Genomic DNA, 12,689 nt, shown 5'->3' with positions numbered 1-12,689 from the left:
TGACGCATGTCGCTACTGTAGCACTGACTGCGACATGGATCACATCCTGGTGGGCACCAGGGTCCGGATGCAACCCTTGAAGCTTTTCAGTTCAAAGCAGAAAGGCTGTCATCGTATCATCGCCAGCCATCCTGCCTACCCAGATAAAAACCAACACTTCCTCGACTCCATTGACCAGGCACTATCCAGCATTCCCACACACAGTGCAGAAGCGAAATAACACATACTTTGGGACACCATTTACAACAGTGCACTGTTGGACAAACGCTGACTGGTTCGAGGCTAAAGTCACTATAATAGAATCTGTCATTGAAGTGAAGCAATTCGCTCTCATTAATCAAGGCAAGAAGACAACGCAATGGGAGCTGTTTGAAGTAAAGTCCAGCAGACTGCTAGGTGCTGTGCCAATGACGACTGATTATAACTTTGCTAGAATATCCAGATGTCCTCCGAAAAGGGAACACTGGGGGTATGTATGATGGGATCAAAAAAACAACAGGTCCATCAGCAAAGAAAACAGCTCCATTGAAAACAAAGGCAGGGGAGGTTGTCATCAACTGCAATAAACAGATGGAGAGACGGGTGGAACATTACCTTGAGTTGTACTCCAGGGAAAACACTGTCACCAAGGAAGCCGGAGACACCTGCATGAGCATGCTTGTCATGAAAGAGCTAGATACCGAAGCCACAGTGGAGGAGCTTCATAAAGCTCTTGACTCACCTTGCTCACTTGCAAAGCTCCAGGTAGTAATGCTATACTGTCTGAACTCATCAAGCACAGAAAACCAGCACTCCTTCAGGATCTGCACTAACTTCTCTGTCTCTGCTGGGGGCAGGGTGGGGGTAGTGCCTCACGATACAGAATCACAGAAAGATTACGGCACAGAAAGAGGCCACGTGGCCCATCGGCTATGCGTGATGCAAAGATTGTGACCTTGTACAAGAACAAGGGCGACTGCAGCAATTGCAACAACTATCGAGGCATCTCAGTACTTGAGCATTGTGGGATAAGTATTTGCTCCTGTTGCCCTCATCAGACTCAGATTTTGGCTGAACATAACTATCCTGAATCCCAGTTTGATTTCAGAACTAGAAGATCCAGCATCAACATGATCGTCTCAGTCCAGCAGCCACAAGCAAAATTTTCTTTTTATTCGTTCCTGGGATGTGGGCATCGCGGGCTGGGGCAGCATCTATTGCCCGTCCCTAATTGCCCTTGAGAAGGTGGTGGTGAGCTGCCTTCTTGAACTGCTGCAGTCCATGTGGGGTAGGTACACCCACAGTGCTGTTAGGAAGGGAATTCCAGGATTTTGACCCAGCAACAGTGAAGAAACAATGATATAATTCCAAGACAGGATGGTGTGTGGCTTGGAGGGGAACTTGCAGGTGGTGGTGTTCCCATGCAGCTGCTGCCCTTGTCCTTCTAGTTGGTTGAGGTTGCTGGTTTGGAAGGTGCTGTCTAAGGAGCCTTGGTCGTTGCTGCAGTGAATCTTGTAAATGGTACACACTGCTGCCACTGTGTGGCAGTGATGGAGGGAGTGAATGGCACCCCATCAACAAACAATCAGGTGAACTGCTTTGTCCTGGATGGTGTTGAGCTTCTGGAGTGTTGTTCGAGCTGCACCCATCCAGCCAGGTGGAGTGCATTCCAACAATTCTACAATTTTCTTCAGCTTAAATAGACTGCCTCTGCTCACATACCTCGGTGAGGTCAATGAAGACACTGTAGAGTGGTCGTCTTTCTTCATGGCATTCCTTAGGTGGTGGACAGGCTTTGGGGAGTCAGAAGGTGTTACACGCCACAGGATTCCTAGCCTCTGACTTGCTCTTGTAGCCATGGTATTTAAATGGCTACTCCAGTTCAGTTTCTGGTCAATGGTAGCCCCTAAGATTTTGACAGTGGGAGATTCAGTGATGGTAATGCCATTAAATGTCATGGGGAGATGGTTAGATTCTCACTTATTGCAGATGGTCATTGCCTGGCACTTGTGTGGCGCGAATGTTACTGGTCACTTTTCAGCCCAAGCCTGGATATTGTCCAGGTCTTTTTGCATTTCTACACGGACTGCTTCAGTATCTGAGGAGTCGCGAATGGTGCTGAACATTGTGCAATCATCAGCAAACATCCCCATTTCTGACCTGATGATTGAAGGAAGGTCATTGATGAAGCAGCTGAAGATAGTTGGGCCTAGGACACTACCCTGAGGAACTCAGTGAAGGAATACCGTGAAGAAAGACGACCACTATATAGTGTCTTCATCGACCTCACCAAGGCATGTGATCATGCGAGCAGAGATGGTCTATTTAAGCTGAAGATCTCCTTTCACGACAAATGAGGGGGTAAGGGCAGCTATGACGGGGGCAACATTAGAACCCTTTGAGATCTGCAGTGAGGTCAAACAGGATTGTGTTCTGACACTGACACGTTTGGGCATATTTTCTTGCTGCCATCATATGCATTTAGTTCATCCAAAGAGGGTGTCCACTTACATACCAGAACTGCTGGAAAGCTGTTCAGCCTTACCTGCCTAAGCTCGAAGACAAAAGTGCACCAAGTCCTCAGAGAGATACTCTATGCCAGTGATGCCACACTAGCATTCCATACTGAGGAACACCATCAGGAGCAGATGGACAGACTCTCACCCCCTGTGAAGAGTTTGGTCTGACCATCAGCAGGATGAATGTAATGGTCCAGAATATTGTCAAACTGCCAATCAGCATTGACAATGTAACGCTGGAGGTTGTTGATAGCTTCACATATCTAGGCTCCACAATCACCAGCAATCTGTCACTTGATGCTGAAATCAACACACACATTGCAAAAGCTGCAGCTGTTGTGTCCAAGCTGTGTAAGAGTGTGCGGAACAACAATGACCTGATGGAGAACACCAAACTGTGAGTCTACCAAGCCTATGTCCTCAGTGCACTCCTCGACAGTAGAGAGACCTGGACAACATTTGCTAGGCTGGAGAAAAGGCTGAACAGTTTTCCCCCTTCACTGTCTCAGACATATCCCTGGTACCTCTTGGCAGGACAAAGTCACCAACTCACAGGGCCTGGAGCTATTTTATAAATGATATGTCCACTTGTCAACAAGTTTCAAAATAAAACTGGACACTGGGTTTTTTTTCAAGATTGGTGGTGAAATTTCACAGGGAGCATTACCCAAGCACTTGTGCCTCACCTGAAAACAAGGTTAGAAGCTGCCACTGCCCCTAATAGACACACGCAAGGCTGCAGGAGACAATGTTCTTTGGCCTCCTTATCTCAAGAGACAATGGATAAGCGCCTGGAGGTGGTCAGTGGTGTGTGGAGCAGCGCCTGGAGTGGCTATAAAGGCCAATTCTAGAGTGACAGACTCTTCCACAGGTGCTGCAGAAATATTTGTTTGTCGGGGCTGTTACACAATTGGCTCTCCCCTTGCGCCTGTGTCTTTTTTCCTGCCAACTACTACCTCTCTTCGACTCGCCACACTTTAGCCCCGCCTTTATGGCTGCAGGAGACGATGTAGTCGAAAAGGGCAGTAAAACACAACGGTGTACACAATTTTGCAACCTCATTTGAATGCTAATGAAGTAAACAAACCCAAATCATGTTCTTCATAACAAGTGATTGTTCTGTGCTAACAGCCTAATGGTAATAGGCCCATTTGTTCAGGCTGGAGACCCAGTTAGAATTCTATTATCTCTGTGACCTCTAAGTAATTCATGACTACAATGAACAAGGACGATTCTGTTATTAAATTGAGGCCACATTATAACCAATTTGTTCATCAGTCCCTTAAATGAATCATAATTTACAATCTAAACAAAAGAGTTTTTATACAATTTGCTTGCGTCTAATTATGAGTCTAAGTCTTAAAGATAATTAAATAACTTAATTTACACTCAGCTATGAATGCATCATAAATTGCTTTCCCAAGTTAAATTGTGGGAAGACCTTTCACAATGGCACTGCAAATTGGTGCTGTTGGTGCTAGTTGATGGGCTTCTAAAAATCATTTGAAATTGATCTACTAAGTCGATTACCAAACCTGAGTAGGGTCATTCTCATCCCTCAATTCATGTTACTTTCCACATTTCAAAAGGAAAAATGCTTCTACTAGTTCACTCAAACCTCCTGTATTCTGCGCTGTTCGACCAAACAACTTCTGCTTGTTGATAAATCCCCAAAATAGCTTTAAAGTTTTGGATTGCTTTGGATAGCAGCCTTCCAAGCAGCATTATCCAAAGAACCAGTTGAGGCATTGGTCCACTCAAATAAAGAGCTAACCTGGGAGTACCAGCAGTAGACAAAACAATTAGGTAATGTTCCCTGTACCCCTCCCTCCTGACATGTGGAGAGTTGAAGACAATGATGATTACTTGTGATCTTTTGTTGTTCTGTAAAAAATGGGTAATCTGTGAATCTCCGTGAAAGTGGAGGTGAAGCATTTTAAATAAATATTCCCCTATAGAGATACATACGGTTGCAATGTTTGACCTAGGTTCAGCTTTTATTGTGATGCACTGTGCACATTTCTTCTACTTGCTGTTCTTGGGCCTTCTTGGTAGTGGAAATCATTCTGACCATCAAGATCAACAGTATAATAAAAGCAAAATACTGCGGATGCTGGAAATCTGAAAAATCACTGACCCGAAACGTTAACTCTGCTTCTCTTTCCACAGATGCTGCCAGACCTGCTGAGTGGTTCCAAGATCAACAGTATCTTGTCTTACTAACAGCTTTATCATTTGGATAGCTGAGCCAGGAAAGGGAGGCTGACTAAAAAATGATGCCACAATCTAGCAATTTGGGAAGGGAAGAATACCATCTTGAAATGTGCTCCAAGAGCCAAGAAGGGTTTACTATTAATTTCCTCTATCCACATCCTCCAAAGATAGAGCAGCACAGGGAAGGCACTTAGAAACTTCCCTCTTGCACCTCCGTGAGGGCTCTCATCCTCTCACTACTCAATGGTCCCATCTCCTTAACCAGAAGCAGTGTTACATGCTGCCCATTGTAGCTCGACAGTTAAGTCTTTGGTCATTGAGAAGACGGAGTGAGGAGTGGATCTATTGTGCTTTGCCTCTCTCAATTCACCACTGTGTCACATTTCCAATAAACTGAAGCCAGTTATTTGCCAGTTTCATTACATTCAAACCACTCTCTAGGTAAAGATGTTTCTCCTGCATTCCCTATTGGATTTATTAGCGACTACCTTATATTTATGGTCCCTAGATCTGGTCTTCCCCACAAGTGTAAACATCTTTTCCATGTCTACCCTACAAAACCCCTCCACAATGTTCAAAACCTATATCTGGTCATTTCTCAGCCTTCTCTTCTCACAAGTTTAATGATGATGTCTGTTCACCACGAGCTTGGTTACATGTTGTATTCTGGAACACCTGCAATGGATTCTGTACAGCCTGAAGTCCCAGCTTGACTACATCCTATTTGAAATCAAAGTCCATCGTCCTGGTTTCCATTTGTGTAGGATTTGGAGACCCCAAAACCTACCCATAAAGGAAGCATTAATCAATCAATTCAAAAAGGGAGACCAACATTTCATGTGTATTTGCACAGGATATTTTACGTGAAGGATCACCACCTGAACGCTGTGACAGTGCTAAGATGGTATGAGAAGCAGGCACAGCCCAATCTTGGGCCACCTTATCCCATAAGATGTGAATGTCAGTGGCCACTGTTGCAGAACATCTCTCAGAATAGACTACATGCTGCCTGAAAGGGCAATGGAAGTAGTTTCAATAATAACTTTCAAAAAGGAAATTTAATATACACTTGAAGGGGAAAAAAATTGCAGGCCTGTGGGGAAAAAGCAGGGGAGTGGGCTTAATTGGATATTGCTGTCAAAGAGGCAGCACAGGCATGGTGAGCCGAATGGCCTCCTTCTGTTGATAATGCCAACTCTATAATGAAGACAGTGGCAGAGGTCACAACATTGGTACTACTGTTTGGTATTTCAATAGGGTCAAATTTACTGGATGAATTTTCTGTTTAATATGGAGTTCGTTATTCCTTTCTCAGACAGTGCAACAACCTAGGTGCCTTAGTACTACATGATTGTGCTGTCATAAAATTCATTGTTCTTGTTAAAGGGCATAGAAACTATAATTTTTTATTTAAAAAGTCAAATGCAGAATCTAATATACAATTCATCAAATCAACATTTGGAATAAAGCACCCTCCCTCATACACACACTGAAGTAAAGACATGTCCAAAATCTGTCACATGAAGCTCGCTGCCTTTATTTTATAAATTCCAGTATTGAGGATTGTCCGTTTCATGGGTGTCTACAGAAACAGAAGTCACTGACACTTGCCAGTTGAAATAGTGCAGTAAAAAGAACAATTTTGTCTTTAAATGTTCACCCACACACTGAACACATTTCACAAGTTTCAAAAAATAGGAAAAAGAGTTAATTGTCACAACACTAATGTTGAACCAATTCAGAATAATCAGCAAATTCTGGACCTACACATTTAAAAAACACGCAGTTTAACTTTTAAAGAAAAATCAACACAAAATCAATCATTCTGTCCAGGATTCATTATTCTGGAATGGTTTAGTTTACTACCAAAAGTCAACGTCCAACTTATCCCAGTCTGAAACCAGTGCTCTAACTTCCACCCTGTGCTTTTAACTAAACTTACATAGTGACGCACTATTTTTTATTGCAGATAATTAACAGCTATTTTTCTAGTTCAATTTAAGCTTTGAAGTCTTTGAGTTCATCATTTCGACACTGCTGAGAGGATCAGTGCATCACTTTTTGCCTGAATGCCCGCCCGACTTTGCTTTTACAGAGGTGTGTACAGTTCTTATTTCCATGCAGGATGCAGCAGCCCAGCATTTTTAAATGCTCTACAACCTTGCCCAATAGAAAACATTAACATGCCTTTGAAACAGTTACACTGACTGTCCGGAGATGCTTTCTTGAACCAGTAGCAGAGCATTCGAAAGGGCTTCCAGAGAGATTCCAGTAGCACGTCCAGAGGTAAAGACATCCAACAAAATGTCCAAAACTACTTCCTTTGGTCAGAATTAAAATAAAACATTTCCTATTGCGAGAAGCTAATCCAGAAACATCTTGGATCACATGTTGCTAATCTTAACACTATTGTTTGTACCAACATGATGTATTGCTCTGATTTCCCTCAGTATGAGTCAGCTGATTCAAGTTAAAACGCTACATCATAGGGAAGCTGCAACACAGGATTAGCACAGAAGCAGCAATTCTTTGATTTGCAGTTAGAAAAACCTACAGACAGAAGCTTAAATTCATCTATATGTTCCCATTTCCAAGACTGTCTGAAATAAACCAGAGTTTAATTTGGGCTCAGGAGGAAAGAAAGATCAAGCAGCAATATAGTGCAAATTTATAGAATGCGTCTGGATCTTAATCAGATTGGAATAAACCAAGATCTAAGTCACCATGGAACTCCTGCCCCACATTACTAACCAGTGCATCTTATTGGTAAAATAGATACAGTGCAAATAAGTGCACAACTTGGCTCATTTAACCGATTGATTTAACTCCCAGTTCAAAGAGGGACTTGAAAATTGCAATAAGTGCCTGTACACACATGCAAATAGGTTTAATTACAGATCCCTATGTACTAGTTAAAAAGAGTACCCATTGCCAAAAACACACATTAACCAGTTTAATTATGTGAACTAAACAAAAAAAAGTAGTCAGCTATGTTGAGAGAATTAAATTTTTTTAAAACTGGGACATGAAAGGATGAGAAAATTAATGCAAAATATTCAGCTCATACCTTCTCTAGTCCACATACACTTTAAGTTGGGCTCATGCAGATACACTCACCAACCTCACTTGGAACTTCATCACTGTTTCTGGGTCAAAATCCAGAACTCCCTCTCGAACAGCAATGTGGGCATACCAACATCAGATGAACTGCAACATTTCAAGAAGGCAACTCACCACCACCTTCTCAAGGGCACTTAAGGATGGGCAATAAATGCTGGCCTTGCTAGTACCAGTATCCCACAAATGAATAAAAACAAAAACAATCTCCCTCAAAATCAGCATTTATTCCAGAACAATTACCCACGAATTCTCAACTGGCATCTCATGGCAATTTTAGCACACTGATCAACTTCAAAATTTGAACAGAGTGCCATTTTGGGGGGTGCAGTTCATACACAGGAGGACTGCAACAAAATACAGAAAGACGTTTATAAAATGCTGGATGGGCATGTAATTGGTAAATGGTACATCTTGAAGATAAAGACCACATATTATTTGAAAAATAAGTGACCAAATGGGGTAGAGGAGCAGAGAGAAACACTGTTTGGAGGGGTGAGGGGGGGGGGGGGGGGGATTACAGATGCACAAACCACTAAAGGTAGTGATGCAGGTTAATAAAGCCATAATAAAAAGCAAACAAAGCAATCTGGTTCATTTCTAAATGGACAGAATTGAAAAGCAGGTAAGTTATGTTAAACTTGCATAGAACCTTGGTTAGACCACACCTGAAGTACTGTGGACAGTTCTGGTCTCCATATTATGTGAACACATGAATTAGGAGCATGAGTAGGCCACTCGGCCCCTCGAGCATGCTCTGCCATTGAATAAGATCATGGCTGATCTGACTGTAATCCTGACTCCACATTCCTGCCAATCCGATAGCCTTTCACCCCCTTGCTTATCAATAATCTATCTATTTCTGACTTTAAAATATTTAAAGACTCTGCTCCCACTGCCTTTTGAGGAAGAGAGTTCCAAAGACTCATGAATCTCAGAGAAAAAAAATTCTCATCTTAAATGGGTGACTCCTTATTTTTAAACAGTGACCCCTAGTTCTAGATTCTCCCACAAGGGGAAACATCCTTTCCACATCCACCCTGTCAAGACTCCTCAGGATCTTATATGTTTCAATCAAGTCGCCTCTTACTCTTCTAAACTCGTGGATACAAGCCTACCCTGTCCAACCTTTCCTCATAAGACAACCCACCCAAAAAAAGATAAAGAGGCAATGGAGAAGGGGCAAGAGAGAATTACTGGAATACCAGAACTGAGAGATTATACCTTTGAGGAAAGATTGAACAGGCCAGGGCTCTTTTCTCTAGAAAAGAGACGGTTGAGGGGTGACCTGATAGAGTTCTTTAAGATTATGAAAAGCTTTGATAGGGTAGATGTAAAGAGGATTTTTCCACTTCTAGATCCAAAACTAGGGGCCATAATAAATCCAATAGGGAATTCAGGGGATTTTTTTTTTTAACCCAGAGTGTTTTTAAAATGTGGACCTCGCTATCACAAGGAGTTCAGATGAATACCATAGATGCATTTAAGGGGAATCTAGATAAGCACATGAAGGAGAAAAGGAATAGAAGACTATGCTGAAGAGGTTAGATGAAGGAGGGTGGGAGGAGACTAGTGTGGAGCATAAACATTGGCACGGACCCGTTGGGCTGAATGGCCTGTTTCTGTGCTGTAATTATTTTGTAACTTCTCTTTCAACCAAGTAGGTTGGAATAGAAACCCAGTCAGAAAGATAAAGGCATAGTCTCCTCCGAAATGACAGCCCAAGAACATGTCAATTAGTAGGATTACAATATCAGCAATTCTACCACACACAATGCCAACCATAAAAGCTTCTCTAAACTGAATAGAAAACAGAAGCTACATTACAGTGTAAACTCATTATACATTCCCAGCAAAATCTGAATGAACACTGTCACAGCATCATTGGCAGAAGTTGTCCATTGGGCAAAAATTCTTTTTTACTCAATGTCACCCCATCAAGCAAAATGATTGTGGGCAGCAACTCACATGAATGTCCCAAACCCAGGACAGTCAGATTAAAGTAAGTCACACCATAAGGTTTGCACTTGAAATAGTACCAAGTGTCAGTATAACCTGACAGACAGCTCCAGGCCAAGTGACAGAGGAGCATCCACTGCCATTACTGAGGCACTTAGCTGGTGCTCGACTTGTAAAAATGAAATGAATTATGTGCAAAAGAACAATTCTGATGCAGATGCCCTACTGAGGGCATATAAAGTAGCTACATCAGCACTCTATTCACCTCCAGATACCAAGCCTAGACAACCTTGTGTCAATAGAACTGCAGTATCTGCCTATTACATTTTTGTTTACACTGTAATCTTTTCATTAAACAGTTTTTAAACACACTGAAAACTCCAAGAGCTTCTTGCATTTATTTTGATTAATTTCAATATAGCAAGTTTAAAATTGATTTTTTCTGCTCTGGTGGTTACTGCTGAAATGATTTTGAAATACCAGATTTCTTTCACAAGGCACGGGGGCAGTGTGCAGATATCTGATTAAATAGCAACTAGAAAGTTCAATCTTGTTCTTGACTGAGACTGTCATAGTTGGTTCTAGTTTTCTAGAGGTTAGGATGGTTAATGACTTTCATCATCTACTAACAATGCAATGTATAGGAAATTAAGTTTTGTTCTTATCTGCTTAAAAACAGTGGCACAGCAAGTTAATACGGAGTCCAATGACAGTTGTGAGATGCCAAATCAATCTTATGATCCTACAGAATTCCTGATCTCAACAACTTTACAATCTCAGGCTGTCTCAAAGTGCACCACAACCAATAAAGAATTTTTGGAGTGTTGTCACTATTGCAATGTAGGAAATGAGAGACTAAACCCTTAGCAACTCAGCGATGCACTTTTAATCCCTTGGGATGTTTTTCCAAGTTTAAGACAATATAAATGCAAACAGCTGTTGCTGACTGCTGGTACTGGAGATGCGTTGGGAGCAGATCTCAGGCATAGCTGGTGCCTGGTACTGAGACACCAGAGAAAGAGACAATTACTATAAAGGAAAAGTCAGTTGTTGCCAGGAACTAAGTACTGTAGTCTTCTGTGTACTACACATTTTTTTTATTTTCAATACCACCGTGGATTCCCATAAACCAGCAGAGAGAATTCACCGCACGGAAGTGTTCATTCAGCATTTTTAAAAAAAAGATACAGAAAAAATGAAATACAACATTGTACAACCTGAGCTGTTGGTTACAATACCTACTTTACATAAAGCTGCTTGTAACAGCAGGAGTATGGCTGTATTCATACTGGAACTTTTAAGATTAATGCTCAACCCTACTCCAGCACTCAACCCATAGTCTAGTCCTGTACTTCAGTGCAATATTCAAGGGGTGCTGCATTGTTAGAAATGGCAATCTTTCACTGTTGGGATATCTCCTGCTGTGTTGGTTTACATCCCTTCAAACACCATCCAAAAGCAGACTAACTGGTCATGCATCTCTGTGGTTTGTGGGATCTTTCTGTCTGCAATCAAGTTTGTCTACTTAACAATGGCCACACTGAAATGTTGTGCATCGGTGTGAAGCAACTTGGACATTCTGGGAACAAATGCTGCATAAACCACAAGAGGAAGAAAATTTGCATACTACCCAAAAATTGTCATGTTCAGAGACATTTCTAGATATTTAACAAAATTACATTTTGAAAATTGGTGCATTCGCTTGGTCTTCCCATAGGGTTTGATTACACTAATCTAACCCATAATCAAAAACAGCTCCTTCAACCCAGGAATCTCACTTCCCCAGTTCCGATGAAGGGTCACTGACCCGAAACGTTAACTCTGCTTCTCTTTCCACAGATGCTGCCAGACCTGCTGAGTGGTTCCAGCATTTCTTGTTTTTATTTCAGATTTCCAGCATCCGCAGTATTTTGCTTTTATCTCACTTCCAAATTGAGTATGTAAAGTTTGAAATGCACATCTATTATTTAACTTCACTGATTGCTAAAATAAGAAATGGAATGTTAGAAATATGCATAAAAAGGCAAGCACTCAGCAGGTCAGGCAGCATTTGTGGAAAGAGAAACAGAGTTAATACTTCAGGTTGATGACCCTTCAAGTAACTTTTATTGCTGAATGTTTTCAACATTTTCTGCTTTTATTTCAGACTCCCAGTATTTTGCTTTCATTGAGGTAAGTTATTAAGTTGCAGATATGTACCCTTCCCCAGAATGCTGTGTACTTTCAGCATTTGTTTGTATCGCAGCTTTTCATTTTTTCCTTTTGAATTTACTCATTAATCTCTAGCTCTTCAATCAGATGGTTTTGCAAAGGCTCTGAAATCAGTTTTGTGTAAATATGCACGGTGTGAAATGGAGGAGGATTAAACCCGCAACTCAATGGGGATGAGAAGATTGATGTAAATTCCGAATCAGAACACCAGACCTAACATTTACTGTCACTCAACATCTTCTTAAATCAAATGGGACAGATCTGCATTTCAATGGCAGCTATTACTGGGACTCAGTGAGTGAGCTCAGTAAACGGCTTTTAAATCAATATATAACACAATTTTTCCAGCTGCCAGTTTAGCAGTGTTTGTAAAGCACTGAGGAGATATCACACTGAGATTTGCGATGCAGAGTCCTGCCATAGAATCAACATAGTTATCCAGAACTCAAAATCAAACCCAGCCCCAGAAACCTGAGTGGGTAAATGAACAGGATGCCACTGAACAATAGAAATGAGGAAGGTGTCAGCTACAATCCCCAGTGCGTGCAGAGTTAGGTCAGCTAGGGTGTTTGGTGATGGCCTCAATGGGAAGACATCTGGAAAACCCTATTGGAAATGCACAAGGTGAGCACCAGCTCAAATTCATGCAAGTGAAATAAATGAGTTCATGGAATCATAAGCTAGCTTGAA

Source organism: Heterodontus francisci, chromosome 23 (assembly GCF_036365525.1).
Source record: "Heterodontus francisci isolate sHetFra1 chromosome 23, sHetFra1.hap1, whole genome shotgun sequence".
NCBI classification, from domain to species: Eukaryota; Metazoa; Chordata; class Chondrichthyes; order Heterodontiformes; family Heterodontidae; genus Heterodontus; species Heterodontus francisci.
This window is presented reverse-complemented; position numbering follows the sequence as displayed.